Source organism: Orcinus orca, chromosome 6 (assembly GCF_937001465.1).
Source record: "Orcinus orca chromosome 6, mOrcOrc1.1, whole genome shotgun sequence".
Taxonomy (NCBI): Eukaryota; Metazoa; Chordata; class Mammalia; order Artiodactyla; family Delphinidae; genus Orcinus; species Orcinus orca.
In genome coordinates this window covers 56,881,885-56,899,184 of record NC_064564.1, presented here as the reverse complement: position 1 = coordinate 56,899,184, position 17,300 = coordinate 56,881,885, and the positions used below count along the sequence as shown (strand labels likewise).

Here is a 17,300-nt window from a genome sequence, read left to right as displayed (position 1 = left end):
TGTTAAAAAAGAAAAGAAAAGAAACAAAAACCTAAGTAAGAGTTTTTAACACTTTCTTTTCCCACCCAGAGATAAGCACTCAGTTTTAGAACTTAACGAAAGATACTATGCTGCCATCTATCTACCTGAAAGGATATAAAGAAAAATGCAGACTAAAGCTTTCACTTCCTCTGGCTGACAGAATATAGAGTCAAAGTCCATGGCATACTTTCATTGTACTTTTTCTCCATAAGAAAGAAGCACAGTAATCAATAACACAATCTCTAAAGATAATTAGGGATATCTGGGGGTCTTTATACCATATCCCATATAATGGAAAGAATAACAAAGTTTACGAACAACTTTACACACAAAATGAAGACCTGGATATACTTTGTTTGTTTTAGAGAAAAATGAAAGAGAGACAGGCAAGGACTTAGAAAAAAACTGATGGGGCAGGATTGTTTGAAGAATATTCCACTACAAAACATTAATTTTTTTAAATGTCAATAGTGACTTTTGTACTGAAATTACTGGCAATTTTCTACCTTTATAAAAAAAATGTAATAAATGTCATCACTAAAAAAACCCCAAAAAAACAAACAAAAAAAACAGTTATAAGGATAATTTTCTATTATTTAGCTTTAAAAGTATTTGCTATAGAGTTTTTTAATATCTTAGAAAAAAATGTGACCTTAAAACCAATTTCCAATTAACTGCCTCAAGCTTTCTGTTATTCTCTTGTCCAGCAATGACTTCCTTCATCTCTCCATCTGGTTAATCTCTACCAATACTATCAAGTCCATCACCAGTCTCATTTTCTACAGCACAATAGTTCTCAAACCTTATGGCTATAGTCGTATGGTTCTGCACAACTCCACAGGATATTGTTTACATAGATTATGACATTAGTGTGGTCTCCTGGAGTTGTGTAGTTAGGAAGCAATGATTAAAATCACTTGGGAAGAACTTTTTAAACAAAATCTTACTGCCAATGACACCTAGGCAGGAAAAGATTGTATGAGACTAACTCTACCAATAAGAACATTACTAAAAGCCAGATAAAATCCAATTAATTGGTCAATAAACAGCTAACTGAAGACACTGGGAAGTAGCCAAACTAGCCAGGACTTAAAGGACAAAGATCCCAGAAAGAGTAGAAATGCACTAAGGTGAGTCCTACATTCCTCAGTACTTTTTACTTAAAGGTAATTGCCACCTCATAAACATTACATATGAAAGGTCAAGTAGAAGTGGAGGCTCAGAGTTTTCTGCAATCCCAGAGAACTAGGGAAACAAAAAGGAGAAGGCACAATCCACTGTTAACATTGAAGTTTCCAGCTGAGAAACTCCTGAAGGGCTATGACATAAGAGAAAGGGCAAACTGAAACTAGTTTTTATGAAGACAAAACCCGAAATCATAAATCCTTACAAAGTCTCAATAAACACAGTAAATGTCATCTTCAAAAGCACTGCTGTATTAAGACCAATATTCTGTTATTAGTCTTAGAAATATTTATTATACAAATCCTTGACTGGATCAAGATGAGTCTTCTCTTAGTGACAGTCCACAAAAGAAGTAAATCATATCTTGAAAAACAAAGAATCAACCAGCTCTTCTACAATTTGTCATACAAAATGCCCAGTATCTAACAAAATTTATTAGATATATCAGAAGAAAGGACAAACTATCTGGAAACTACAAGAGAGAAGGAAAAAAAGTCAATGGAAACAGACCCACAAGTAGATCTCAACACTGAAGTTATCAGACATAAATACTAAAATAACTTTCATTAAAATGTTCAAAACTTTAGATGACAAATGAAGAATTTCACCAGAGAAGTGATCTATGAAAAAAATATCAAGTGGAAATTATAACTGAGAAAAATATAATAACTGAATTAATAACCTCAACAGAACGGTTTGACAGTAGATTAAACAGAGCAGAAGAGTTGAGCAGTAAACCAGAAGAGGGGTCAGTAGGAAATACCCAGTCTGAAGCACAGAGGGAAAAAAAGGAAAAATGCAGGAAAGACTGCAAAAGTTATGCAGTGCAGTGAGATGTCATGTGCATATAATCAGAATCCCAGGAATGCAGGAGAAAAAGTTGGGCAGAAGTAACAGTTGACGTAACACAGGCCAAGAAATGTCCATAACTTAAAAATGTCATCAAGCCATAGATTTAAGAAGTTATATAAACTCTCAAACAGGAAGAATGCAAAGAAAACAACAATGAAGCACATCATAGAATAACTGCTAAATACAAAAACAAAAAGAAATCACAGGAGTTCTGGTCCAAGATGGCAAGAGAGAAGGCTCCTGAACTCAACTCTTCCCACAGACACAATGAATCTACTACTAAGCATGAAGCAATTCCCTTTGAATGAAGTCCAGAAACTAGCTGAGTGAATCTTATATTGATAGATCAGGCACAGCACTAAAGAAAATCACCAAAAAACAAAGGAAGAAAGCAAGAGAAAAAGAAAGAAACAAAGGAATTACAGAACAGCCAGAAAACAATTTTTAAAATGGCAACAGTAAGTCCATACCTATCAATAATTACTTTAAATATAAAAGGACTAAATTCTATAATCAAAAGACAAAGAATGGCTGAATGGGTTAAAAAAAACCAAGATCCAGTCATCTAGGGCCTATAAGAGATTCACTTCAGCTTTAGGGACACACAGACTGAAAGTGAAGGGATGGAAAAAGATATTCCACACAAGTGAAAACCAAAAGAAAGCAGAGGTAGCTATATTTATATCAGACAAAATAGACTTCAAGCCAAAGATTATAAGAAGAGACAAAGAAGGTCAATATAAAACAATAAAGAGTCACTCCAACAAGAGGATACAACATTTGTATAAATATGATGCATGCAACACAGGAGCACATAAATACATAAGGCAAATATTAACAGACCTGAGGGAGAACTAGACAGCATTATAATAATAGTAGGGGACTTCAGTACCTCAGTTTCAACAATGGATAGATCATCTAGACAGAAAATCAATATGGAAACATCAGACTTAAACTACATGTTAGACCAGATGGACTTAACAGACATTTAAAGAGCATTCCATCCAACAACAGTAGAATACACATTCTTCTCAAGTTCACAGGAAACAGTCTCCAGGGTAAATCATATATTAGGCGGCAAAACAAACCTTAATAATTTTAAGAAGACTGAAATCATATCAAACATCTTTTCCAACCCCAATGGTATGAAATTGGAAATCATGTTATAAGAAGAAAACTAGAAAATTCAAAAATATGTGGAGATTAAACAGCATACCACTGAACAACCAATGGGCCAAAGAAGAAATCAAAACAGATACTAAAAAATATTGAGGCAAATTAAAATGGAGATACAACACACCAAAATTTATGAGATGCAGCAAAGACAGTTCTGAGGGAAGTTCATGACTATAAATGCCTACATTAAGAAAAAAGAGAGGAGACTAGGGGAAGATGGCAGAAGAGTAAGACGCGGAGATCACCTTCCTCCCCACAGATACACCAGAAATACATCTACACGTGGAACAACTCCTACAGAACACCTACTGAACGCTGGCAGAAGACCTCAGACCTCCCCAAATGCAAGAAAGTCCCCACGTACCTAGGTAGGTCAAAAGAAAAAAGAATAAACAGAGACAAAAGGACGGGGACAGGACCTGCACCAGTGGGAGGGAGCTGTGAAGGAGGAAAGGTTTCCACACACTAAGAAGCCCCTTCGCGGGTGGAGACTATGGGTGGTGGAGGGGGAAGCTTCGGAACCGCGAAGAGAGCACAGCAATGGGGGTGCGGAGGGCAAAGCAGAAAGATTTCCGCACACAGGATCGGTGCCAACCGGCACTCACCAGCCCGAGACGCTTGTCTACTCACCCGCCGGGGTGGGCGGGGCTGGGAGCTGAGGCTCGGGCATCGGTCGGAGCAGAGCGCAGGGAGAAGACTGGGGTTGGCGGCGTGAACACAGCCTGCAGGGGGTTAGTGCACCACAGCTAGCCGGGAGGGAGTCCAGGGAAAAGTCTGGACCTGCCGAAGAGGCAAGAGACTTTTTCTTACCTCTTTGTTTCCTGGTGCGCGAGGAGAGGGGATTAAGAGCGCTGCTTAAAGGAGCTCCAGAGACGGGCGCGAGCCTCGGCTAAAAGCGCGGACCCCAGAGACGGGCATGAGACGCTAAGGCTGCTGCTGCCACCACCAAGACGCCTGTGTGCGACCACAGGTCACTATCAACACCCCCCTTCCGGGGAGACTGTGCAGCCCGCCACTGCCAGGGTCCGGTGATCCAGGCACAACTTCCCCGGGAGAACACACGGCACGCCTCAGGCTGGTGCAACGTCACACCGGCCTCTGCCGCTGCAGGCTCGCCCCACATCCGTACCCCTCCCTCCCCACGGCCTGACTGAGCCAGAGTCCCCGAAGCAGCTGCTCCTTTAACCCCGTCCCGTCTGAGCGATGAACAGACGCCCTCCTGCGACATACACGCAGAGGCAGGGCCAAATCCAAAGCTGAGCCTCAGGAGCTGTGCAAACAAAGAAGAGAAAGGGAAATCTCTCCCAGCAGCCTCAGAAGCAGGGGATTAAATCTCCACAATCAGCTTGAAGTACCCTGCATCTGTGGAATACATGAATAGACAAAGAATCATCCCAAATTGAGGAGATGGACTTTGAGAGCAAGATTTATGATTTTTTCCCCTTTTCCTAGTTTTGTGAGTGTGTATGTGTATGCTTCTGCATGAGATTTTGTCTGTATAGCTTTGCTTCCACCATTTGTCCTAGGGTTCTATCTGTCCTTTTTTTTTTCTTTAAAAAAATTTTTTTTCTTAATAATTATTTTTTATTTTAAAAACTTTATTTTATCTTACTTTATTTTATTTTATCTTCTTTCTTTCGTTCTTTCCTTCCTTCCCTCCTTCCTTCCTTCTTTCCTTCCTCCCTCCCTCCTTTCTTCCTTCCTTCCTTCCTCTCTTTCTTTTTTTCTACTTTTTCTCCCTTTTATTCTGAGCCGTGTGGATGAAAGGCTCTTGGTACTGCAGCCAGGAGTCAGTGCTGTGCCTCTGAGGTGGAAAAGCCAACTTCAGGACACTGGTCCACAAGAGACCTCCCAGCTCCACATAATATCAAACGGCGAAAATCTTCCAGAGATCTCCATCTCAACACCAGCACCCAGCTTCACTCAACGACCAGCAAGCTACAGTGCTGGACACCCTATGCCAAACAACTAGCAAGACAGGAACACAACCACACCCATTAGCAGAGAGGCTGCCTAAAATCATAATAAGTCCACAGACACCCCAAAACACACCACCAAAAGTGGACCTGCCCACCAGAAACACAAGATACAGCCTCATCCACCAGAACACAGGCACTAGTCTCCTCCACCAGGAAGCCTACACAACCCACTGAACCAACTTTAGCCACTGGGGACAGACACCAAAAACAACGGGAACCACGAACCTGCAGCCTGCAAAAAGGAGACCCCAAACACAGTAAGATAAGCAAAATGAGAAGACTGAAAAACACACAGCAGATGAAGGAGCAAGATAAAAACCCAACAGACCTAACAAATGAAGAGGAAATAGGCAGTCTACCTGAAAAAGAATTCAGAATAATGATAGTAAAGATGATCCAGAAGCTTGGAAATAGAATAGAGAAAATGCAAGAAACATTTAACAGGACCTAGAAGAACTAAAGATGAAACAAGCAATGATGAACAACACAATAAATGAAATTAAAAATACTCTAGATGGGATCAATAGCAGAATAACTGAGGCAGAAGAACGGATAAGTGACCTGGAAGATAAAATAGTGGAAATAATTACTGCAGAGCAGAATAAAGAAAAAAGAATGAAAAGAACTTAGGACAGTCTCAGAGACTTCTGGGACAAAATTAAACGCACCAACATTCTAATTATAGGGGTTCAGGAAGAAGAAAAGAAAAAGAAAGGGACTGAGAAAATATTTGAAGAGATTATACTCGAAAACTTCCCTAATATGGGAAAGGAAATAGTCAATCAAGTCGAGGAAGCACAGAGAGTCCCATACAGGATAAATCCAAGGAGAAATATGCCAAGACACATATTAATCAAACTGTCAAAAATTAAATACAGGGCTTCCCTGGTGGCGCAGTGGTTGAGAGTCCGCCTGCCAATGCAGGGGACACGGGTTCGTGCCTCGGTCCGGGAAGATCCCACATGCCTCGGCGTGGCTGGGCCCGTGAGCCATGGCCGCTGAACCTGCGCGTCCGGAGCCTGTGCTCCACAACGGGAGAGGCCACAACAGTGAGAGCCTCACGTACCACCAAAAAAAAAAAAAAAATTAAATACAAAGAAAACATATTAAAAGCAGCAAGGGAAAAACAACAAATAACACACAAGGGAATCCCCATAAGGTTAACAGCTGATCTTTCAGCAGACTCTGCAAGCCAGAAGGGACTGGCAGGACATATTTAAAGTGATGAAGGAGAAAAACCTGCAACCAAGATTACTCTACCCAGCAAGGATCTCATTCAGATTTGATGGAGAAATTAAAACCTTTACAGACAAGGAAAAGCTGAGAGAGTTCAGCACCACCAAACCAGCTTTACAACAAATGCTACAAGAACTTCTCTAGGCAAGAAACACAAGAGAAGGAAAGACCTACAATAACAAACCCAAAACAATTACAAAAATAGGATTAGGAACATACATATCGATAATTAGCTTAAATGTAAATGGACTAAGTGCTCCCACCAAAAAACACAGATTGGCTGAATGGATACAAAAACAAGACCCATATATATGCTGTCTACAAGAGACTCACTTCAGACCTAGAGACACATACACTCTGAAAGTAAGGGGATGGAAAAAGATACTCCATGCAAATGGAAACCAAAAGAAAGGTGGAGTAGCAATTCTCATATCAGACAAAATAGACTTTAAAATAAAGACTCTTACAAGACACAAAGAAGGACACTACAAATGATCAAGGGATCAATCCAAGAAGAAGATATAACAATTGTAAATATTTATACACCCAATATAGGAGCACCTCAATACATAAGGCAAATACTAACAGCCATAAAAGGGGAAATCGGCAGTAACATATTCATAGTAGGGGACTTTAACACCCCACTTTCACAAATGGACAGATCATCCAAAATGAAAATAAATAAGGAAACATAAGCTTTAAATGATACATTAAACAAGATGGACTTAATTGATATATATAGGACATTCCATCCAAAAACAATAGAATACACATTTTTCTCAAGTGCTCATGGAACATTCTCCAGGCTAGATCATATCTTGGGTCACAAATCAAGCCTTGGTAAATTTAAGAAAATTGAAATTGTATCAAGTATCTTTTCCGACCACAACACTATCAGACTAGATGTCAATTACAGGAAAAGATCTATAAAAAATACAAACACATGGAGGCTAAAAAATACACTACTTAATAACGAAGTGATCACTGAAGAAATCAAAGAGGAAATCAAAAAATACCTAGAAACAAATGACAATGGAGACACGATGACCCAAAACATATGGAATGCCGCAAAAGCAGTTCTAAAAGGGAAGTTTATAGCAATACAATCCTACCTTAAGAAATAGGAAACATCTCGAATAAACAACCTAACCTTGCACCTATAGCAATTAGAGAAAGAAGAACAAAGAAACACCAAAGTTAGCAGAAGGAAAGAAATCATAAAAATCAGATCAGAAATAAATGAAAAAGAAATGAAGGAAACAATAGCAAAGATCACTAAAACTAAAAGCTGGTTGTTTGAGAAGATCAACAAAATTGATAAACCATTAGCCAGACTCATCAAGAAAAAAAGGGAAAAGACTCAAATCAATAGAATTAGAAATGAAAAAGGAGAAGTAACAACTGACACTGCAGAAATACAAAAGATCATGAGAGATTACTACAAGCAACTCTATGCCAATAAAATGGACAACCTGGAAGAAATGGACAAATTCTTAGAAATGCACAACCTGCCAAGACTGAATCAGGAAGAAATAGAAAATAGGAACAGACCAATCACAAGCACTGAAATTGAAACTGTGATTAAAAATCTTCCAAAAAACAAAAGCCCAGGACCACGTAGCTTCACGGGCGAATTCTATTAAACATTTAGAGAAGAGCTAACACCTATCCTTCTCAAACTCTTCCAAAATATAGCAGAGGGAGGAACACTCCCAAACTCATTCTACGAGGCCACCATCACCTTGATACCAAAACCAGACAAGGACGTCACAAAGAAAGAAAACTACAGGCCAATATCACTGATGAACATAGATGCAAAAATCCTCAACAAAATACTAGCAAACAGAATCCAACAGCACATTAAAAGGATCATACACCATGATCAAGTGGGGTTTATTCCAGGAATGCAAGGATTCTTCAATATATACAAATCAATCAATGTGATACACCATAGTAACAAATTGAAGGAGAAAAACCATATGATCATCTCAATAGATGCAAAGAAAGCTTTTGACAAAATTCAACATCAATTTACGATAAAAACCCTGCAGAAAGTAGGCATAGAGGGAACTTTCCTCAACATAATAAAGGCCATATATGACAAACCCACAGCCAACATCGTCCTCAATGGTGAAACAGTGAAAGCATTTCCACTAAGATCAGGAACAAGACAAGGTTGCCCACTCTCCCCACTCTTATTCAACATAGTTTTGGAAGTTTTAGCCACAGCAATCAGAGAAGAAAAGGAAATTAAAGGATTCCAAATCGGAAAAGAAGAAGTAAAGCTGTCACTATTTGCTGATGACATACTATACATAGAGAATCGTAAAGATGCTACCAGAATACTACTAGAGCTAATGAATGAATCTGGTAAAGTAGCAGGATACAAAATTAATGTACAGAAATCTCTGGCATTCCTATACACTAATGATGAAAAATCTGAAAGTGAAATCAAGGAAACACTGCCATTTACCACTGCAACAAAAAGAATAAAATATCTAGGAATAAACCTACCTATGGAGACAAAAGACCTGTATGCAGAAACTTATAAGACACTGATGAAAGAAATTAAAAATGATACAAATAGTTAGAGAGATATACCATGTTCTTGGATTGGAAGAATCAACATTGTGAAAATGACTCTACTACCCAAAGCAATCTACAGATTCAATGCAATCCCTATCAAACTACCACTGGGATTTTTCACAGAACTAGAACAAAAAATTTCACAATTTGTATGGAAACACAAAAGACCCCGAATAGCCAAAGCAATCTGGATAACGAAAAATGGAGCTGGAGCAATCAGGCTCCCTGACTTCAGACTATACTACAAAGCTACAGTAATCAAGACAGTATGGTACTGGCACAAAAACAGAACTATAGATCAACGGAACAGGATAGAAAGCCCAGAGATAAATCCACACACATATGGTCACCTTATCTTTGATAAAGGAGGCAGGAATGTACAGTGGAGAAAAGACAGCCTCTTCAATAAGTGGTGCTGGGAAAACTGGACAGGTACATGTAAAAGTATGAGATTAGATCACCCCCTAACACCATACACAAAAAAAAGCTCAAAATGGATTAAAGACCTAAATGTAAGGCCAGAAACTATCAAACTCTTAGAGGAAAACATAGGCAGAACAACCTATGACATAAATCACAGCAAGATCCTTTTTGACCCACCTCCTAGAGAAATGGAAATAAAAACAAAAATAAACAAATGGGACCTAATGAAACTTCAAAGCTTTTGCACAGCAAAGGAAACCATAAACAAGACCAAAAGACAACCCTCAGAATGGGAGAAAATATTTGCAAAGGAAGCAACTGACAAAGGATTAATCTCCAAAATTTATAAGCAGCTCATGCAGCTCAATAACAAAAAAACAAACAACCCAATCCAAAAATGGGCAGAAGACCTAATAGACATTTCTCCAAAGAAGATATACAGAGTGCCAACAAACACATGAAAGAATGCTCAACATCACTAATCATTAGAGAAATGCAAATCAAAACTACAATGAGATATCATCTCACACCAGTCAGAATGGCCATCATCAAAAAATCTAGAAACAATAAATGCTGGAGAGGGTGTGGAGAAAAGGGAACCCTCTTGCACTGCTGGTGGGAATGTGAATTGGTTCAGCCACTATGGAGAACAGTATGGAGGTTCCTTAAAAAACTACAAATAGAACTACCATATGACCCAGCAATCCCACTACTGGGCATATACCCTGAGAAAACCAAAATTCAAAAAGAGTCATGTACCAAAATGTTCATTGCAGCTCTATTTACAACAGCCCGGAGATGGAAACAACCTAAGTGCCCATCATCGGATGAATGGATAAAGAAGATGTGGCACATATATACAATGGAATATTACTCAGCCATAAAAAGAAACGAAATTGAGCTATTTGTAATGAGGTGGATAGACCTAGAGTCTGTCATACAGAGTGAAGTAAGTCAGAAAGAAAAAGACAAATACCGTATGCTAACACATATATATGGAATTTAAGAAGAGAAAAAATGTCATGAAGAACCTAGGGGTAAGACAGGAATAAAGACACAGACCTACTGGAGAACGGACTTGAGGATATGGGGAGCGGGAAGGGTGAGCTGTGACAGGGCGAGAGAGAGTCATGGACATATACACACTAACAAACGTAAGGTAGATAGCTAGTGGGATGTAGCCGCATGGCACAGGGACATCGGCCCGGTGCTTTGTGACCGCCTGGAGGGGTGGGATAGGGAGGGTGGGAGGGAGGGAGACGCAAGAGGGAAGAGATATGGGAACATATGTATATGTAAAACTGATTCACTTTGTTATAAAGCAGAAACTAACACACTATTGTAAAGGAATTATACCCCAATAAAGATGTTAAAAAATAAATAAATAAAATAAAATAAAAAGAGTCATGTACCAAAATGTTCATTGCAGCTCTATTTACAATAGCCTGGAGATGGAAACAACCTAAGTGTCCATCATCAGAAGAATGGATAAAGAAGATGTGGCACATATATACAATGGAATATTACTCAGCCATAAAAAGAAATGAAATTGAGCTATTTGTAATGAGGTGGATGGTCCTAGAGTCTGTCATACAGAGTGAAGTAAGTCAGAAAGAGGAAGACAAATACCGTATGCTAACACATATATATGGAATTTAAGAAAAAAAATGTCATGAAGAACCTAAGGGTAAAACAGGAATAAAGACACAGACCTACTAGAGAATGGACTTGAGGATATGGGGAGGGGGAAGGGTAAGCTGGGACAAAGCAAGAGAGAGGCATGGACATATATACACCACCAAACGTAAAACAGATAGCTAGTACGAAGCAGCCGCATAGCACAGGGAGACCAGCTCGGTGCTTTGTGACCACCTAGAGGGGTGGGATAGGGAGGGTGGGAGGGAGCGAGACACAAGAGGGAAGAGATATGGGAACATATGTATATGTATAACTGATTCACTTTGTTATAAAGCAGAAACTAACACACCATTGTAAAGCAATTATACTCTATAAAGATGTAAAAAAGAAAAAAAAAGAAAAAAGAAAGATCTCAAACTAACTTTATATCTCAAGGATCTAGAAAAGGAGGAACAAAATAAGCCAAAAGTAGAAAGAAGGAAAAAACAAAGATTAGAGTCGAAGTAAGTGAAATAGAGACTAAAAAGACAATAGAAAAGATCAAGGAAACTAAAACCTGGTTTTTTGAAATGATAAACGAAATACACTAGACTCACTAAAAAAAAAAGAGAGAAAACTCAAATAAATAAAATCAGAAATGAAAGAGGAGACATTGCAACTGATACTGCACAAATACAAAGGATCATAAGAGACTACTATGAAAAATTATATACCAAGAAATTGGACAACCTAGAAGAAATTGATAAATTCCTAGAAACAAACAACCTACCAACAATGAATCATGAAGAAACAGAAACTCTGAATAGACCAATTACTAGTAAGAAGATTGAATCAGTAATCAAAACCCCCAAAAGTGAAAAGTCCAGGACCAAATGGCTTCATGGATGAATTCAACCAAACATTTAAAGAATTAACACTAATCCTTCTCAAACTTTTCAAAAAAAATTGAAGAGGAAGGAACACTTCCAAAATTTTGTACAAGGCCAGCATTAACCTGATACAAAAGCCAGACAACAACACTGAAAGAAAAGAAAACCATATCTCTGATGAACAAAGATGTGAAAATCCTCAACAAAGTATTAGCAAACCAAATTCAACAATACATTAAAAGGAACATACATCATGATCAAGTGGGATTTAATCCAGGGATGCAAAGATACTTCAACATCTGCAAATCAATCAGTGTGATATACCACATTAACAAACTGAATGATAAATATCATATGATCATCTCAAAAGACAAAGAAAAACCCTTGACAAAATTCAACATCCATTCATGATAAAAACTCTCAACAAACTGGGTGTAGGAGGAAACATACTTCAACATAATAAAGGCCATATATGACAAACCCACAGAAACATCAGACTCAGTGAAAAGCTGATAGCTTTTCCTCTAAGATGAGGAATGAGACAAAGATGCCCACTCTTATCACCAATATTCAACGCTGGATATCAAAACAATTAGGCAAGCAAAAGAAACAAAAGACATCCATTTAGAAAGGAAGAAGTAAAACTGACATTATTTGCAGATAACATGGTATTACATATAGAAAACCTAAAGACTCGACCAAAAAACTGTTAGAATAAACAAATTCATAAAGTTGCAGGATACAAAATTAATATACAAATATCAGTTGCATTTCCATATACTATCAGGAAGTTATTAAGAAAACAATCCCATTTACAATTGTATCAAAAAGAATAAAATACCTAGGAATAAATTTAACCAACAAAGTGAAAGATCTGTACAGTGAAGACACTGATGAAAGAAACTGAAGACAACACCAATAAATGGAAAGCTCTTCCACGCTCACAAATTGGAAAAATTAAATATTCTTAAAATGGACATACTACTCAAGCAATCTACAGATTCAATGCAATCCCTATCACAATTTGACTGCATTTTTTTCACAAAAATAGAACAATCCTAAAATTTGTAATGGACCCACAGAAGATCTCAAATAACCAAAGCAATCTTAAGAAAGAAGAACCAAGCTGGAGGCATCTCATGTCTTGATTTCAAAATATACTGCATAGCTATAGTAATCAAAATAGTATGATACTGACATAAAAGGCACTTATATCAATGGAACAGAATAGACAGCCCAGAAAAAAACCCACTCTTATATGGTCAATTAGTTTACGACAAAGGAGCCAAGAAGAGTCAATGGGGAAAAGACAGTCCCTTCAATAAATGGTCCTGGGAAAACTGGACAGTTGCAAGCAGAATAATGAAACTGGACCCCTATCTTACACCATACACAAAAACCACTCAAAATGAATCAAAGGTCTGAACATAAAACCTAAACCCATAAAAATGGTGGAAGAAAGCATATTGGGTAAGCTCCTTGACGCTGGTCTTGGCAATGTTTTTTTGGATTTGACACCAAAAGCAAAGTGACCAAAGCAAAAGAAACTAGTGGGACTAAATCAAACTAAAAACCTTCGCGAAGCATAGGAAACCACCAACAAAATGAAAAGGCAACCTATGTAATGTGAAAAAATATTTGCAAATCATATCTCTGATACAGGGTTAATATCCAAAATATATAAAGAACCCATACAACCCAACAGCAAAAAATAATAATAATAATTGATTAAAAAATGGGCACAGAGGACCTGAACAGACATTTTTCCAAAGAAGATATATTGATGGCCAATGGGTATGTGAAAAGGTACTCAACATCACTAATCATCAGGGAAATGCAAATCAAGACCACAATGGGATATCACCTCACACCTGTTAGATTAGAATGGCTATCACCAGAAAGATAAAAGGTAAGTGTTGGCAAGGATGTGGAGAAAAAGAAATCCTTTTGCACTGTTGGTGGGAATAGAAATTGGTGTAGCCACTATGGAAAGCAGTAATGGAGACCCCTCAAAAAATTAAAAATAGAACTACCATATGATCCAGCAATTTTACCTCTAGGTATATATCCAAAGGAAATGAAAACAGGATATCAAAGAGATATCAGCACTCCCATGTTCACTGCAGCATTATTCACAATAGCCAAGATATGGAAGCAACTTAAGTGTCCATCAATAGATGAATGGATAAAAAAGATGTATATATACACAGTGGAATATTATTCAGCCATGAGAAAGGAGGAAATCCTGCTATCTGTGATAACATGGATGAACCTTGATGCCCTTATACTAAGTGAAATAAGCCAAATGGTATCACATATCTGTGGAATTAAGAAAAAAAAAGTTCAACTCATAGAAACTGAGAGTAGACAAGTAGTTGCCAGGGGCTGGGGTTGTGGGAAATAGGGAGAGGTTGGTAAAAGGGTGCAAATTTTAGCTATAAGATGAATAAGGTAAAGATCTAATGTAAAACATGATGACCACTGTTTTATCACCATACTGTACAACTGAAATTCGCTAAGAGAGAAGAACTTAAATGTTCTCATAAAAAGAAAGATTAATATGTGAAGTGTTGGATGTGTTAATTAACTAGATGGGGAAATCCTTTCAAAGTTATACATATATCAAATTATCATAATGCACAATTTAAGTATCTTATAAATTTATATGTTAATTATATAATTATGCCTCAGCAAAGCTGAAATAATATAAATAACTAAATCATAAAAGCAGTCAGAGAAAAGATACATTACTTCAGTGGAGGAACAATAAAACTAGCAACTGACTTTACAACAGAAATGATGGAAACCAGAAGACAAGGAAATAACATCTTTTAAAACCTGAAAATAACTCCAAACGTATGATTCTATGCCAAGCAAATAAATCATTCAAAAATGAAAGAGAAATAAAGACATTTTCAGGTGAACCAAAACTGGGAGAATCTGTTCCAGTACACTTCCACCAAGAGGCAGAAAAAAAATACTCCCAGAAAGAAACTCAGAAACTTACAAAGACATGAAGGACTAGAAAAAGCATCAATATGTGGGTAACTCTAAACAAATAGTGACTTCATATAACATATGTATTATAACACATAATATATAAACGACAATAATTACTTCTTGTTGTCATGAGTTTTAGTTCAACATCTATTTTATGCGCCCAGAATACCAAAAATGATGATAGGAGGGGTTCTAAGGCCACTACATTTACTATCACAGCAATGTTTAAAGTACCAACTTATATTAAACTTCAGAAAACCAAGGAAGAATGTTTTGATCTCTGGGAAAACCACTTTAAAAAGAGTAAAAGGAGAAACACCATCAGAAGGGATAAATTGGAAATCTTTTTAAATTGAAAATTTCCAAGCAGGTAAGAAAAGGAGAAAAATGGAAACAAAGAACAGATGGGTCAAGTAGAAAATACATAGTAAGCTGATAGGATTAATATCAGTCACAGTAAATAAAAATGGACTATTCCAATTAGAAGACAAAGATTATCAAACTAAACTTAAAAAAAAAGAAATATTTGGTGTCTACAAGGCACACTGACAAGACATAACTGATAAAGGTTGAAAGTAAAAAGATAGAAAAAGACATACCATGAAAATACTAACCAAAACAAAGCTGATATAGCTAAATTAATAACAAAGAAAAACACTGTAAGGCAAGAATAATTACTACAGATTAAAAGGTATAATTTATAATGATACAAGGATTAATCTGGACTTCCCTGGTGGCACAGTGGTTAAGAATCCAACTGCCAATGCAGGGGACACGGGTTTGAGCCCCAATCCAGGAAGAACCCGTATGCCACAGAGCAAATGAGCCTGTGTGCCACAACTACTGAACCTGCGCTCTAGAGCCCGCGAGCCACAACTACTGAGCCCTCTTGCCACAACTACTGAAGCCTGCGTGCCTGGAGCCCATGCTCCGCAACGAGAGAAGCCACCGCAATGAGAAGCCCGCGCACCATAACAAAGAGTAGCCCCTGCTCGCTGCAACTAGAGAAAGCCTGCGCACAGCAACAAAGACCCAATGCAGCCAAAAATAAATTAATTAAAAAAATAAAGGAGCCAGATACTTAATATTTTAAGCCATATGCCTCTCTCACAACTATTCAACTCTGCTGTTGTAGCACAAAAGCAATCATAAACATATGTAAATAGATGAGAGCAGCTGTGTTTCAAGTAAAACTTTATTAACAAAAACAGGCAGAGGAAAAAGAAGACAAAAAAAAAAAAACAGGCAGAGGTTCAAACTTATCCCAACGCCCATAGTTTGCCAATCCCTTCACTATCCTACAATGCATTCCCTCCTAGGGAAGCTCTAGTCGCTTTTCATTAATACCACTAAATTTTACCTCTCTCTCAGTTTTTAAAACATTCTGACCTTAATCTTACTGGTAAATTTTTATTTTAATGCTTTTCTTATTAGGCTCAATCTACTTGAAACAGGTTACTCTTGGGAGAATATGTATAACCTTTTACATATTTTAACTACAATACCAATTATATCAGAAATTAACCTATAATTGAGATTCAAACCCAAGGAGTTTGGCTTTAAAGTCACGCTCATGGCTAGGTCACCTCACACAGTTGTTGTGGGAATTAAAAGAAATAACACGTGCAGAAAAAGTACCTTGTCGACCCTAACAACTCCCTAAATATTAGCTGCTATTGCATTAGAGCTTTTGATCTGTATGTTTTGGGTGACCATTCTTTTGTACCTGGTCTTATTAGAAAGTAAAATTAAAATATGAGAAAGCATAAAAAAAGAAATTCATCTATAAATAAAACGTTTCTAAAACCACAGTACTAGCATGCACTAAAGTCTCAGTGTGATGATGTCAAACACCTATATTTACAGTTCTCCCTTTTGAACTTTTTTCAGTTATTAGTTTTTAATTGCTCACTCTGTATTTAATAAGGAGAATTACCACAAGGCCCCACTAATATATGCAACTAAGCAACAATAGTAAATATCTTCTTTTAATTAAACAAAACGACCATGTGTATAAAAAAGATCTAAATACGTAGAACTTAAAGACCTTCTCTCAATTGCTCTCTTATTACAAAATTTAATTGTATGTACCACCACCGAACTTGTTATTTTTAATAAAAAAAGATTTAAACAGTATAAAATGATATAAATAGGAAAGAAAACACCCTTCTCCCTCAGGGAATCTATTCCTTCTTCCCTCTCTCTTCCCTACCGGTTTCTCACATGCACCCTTGCTCATACTCTGTCTGTCTCTCTCTCCCACACACAAAACACACACACACACACACACACACACACACAGAGGGCATTTTAAAAACACAATCTAAGTCCAAAT

At 37.4% G+C, this 17,300-nt stretch overlaps 1 protein-coding gene across 6 annotated transcripts in view; it reads right to left on the bottom strand.

Annotated features, from left to right (window-relative positions):
• Nucleotides 1-17,300, bottom strand: part of ZDHHC21 (zinc finger DHHC-type palmitoyltransferase 21) — a 76,952-nt gene that overhangs the window by 35,943 nt on the left and 23,709 nt on the right. The gene's annotated exons all lie outside the window — the stretch shown is intronic.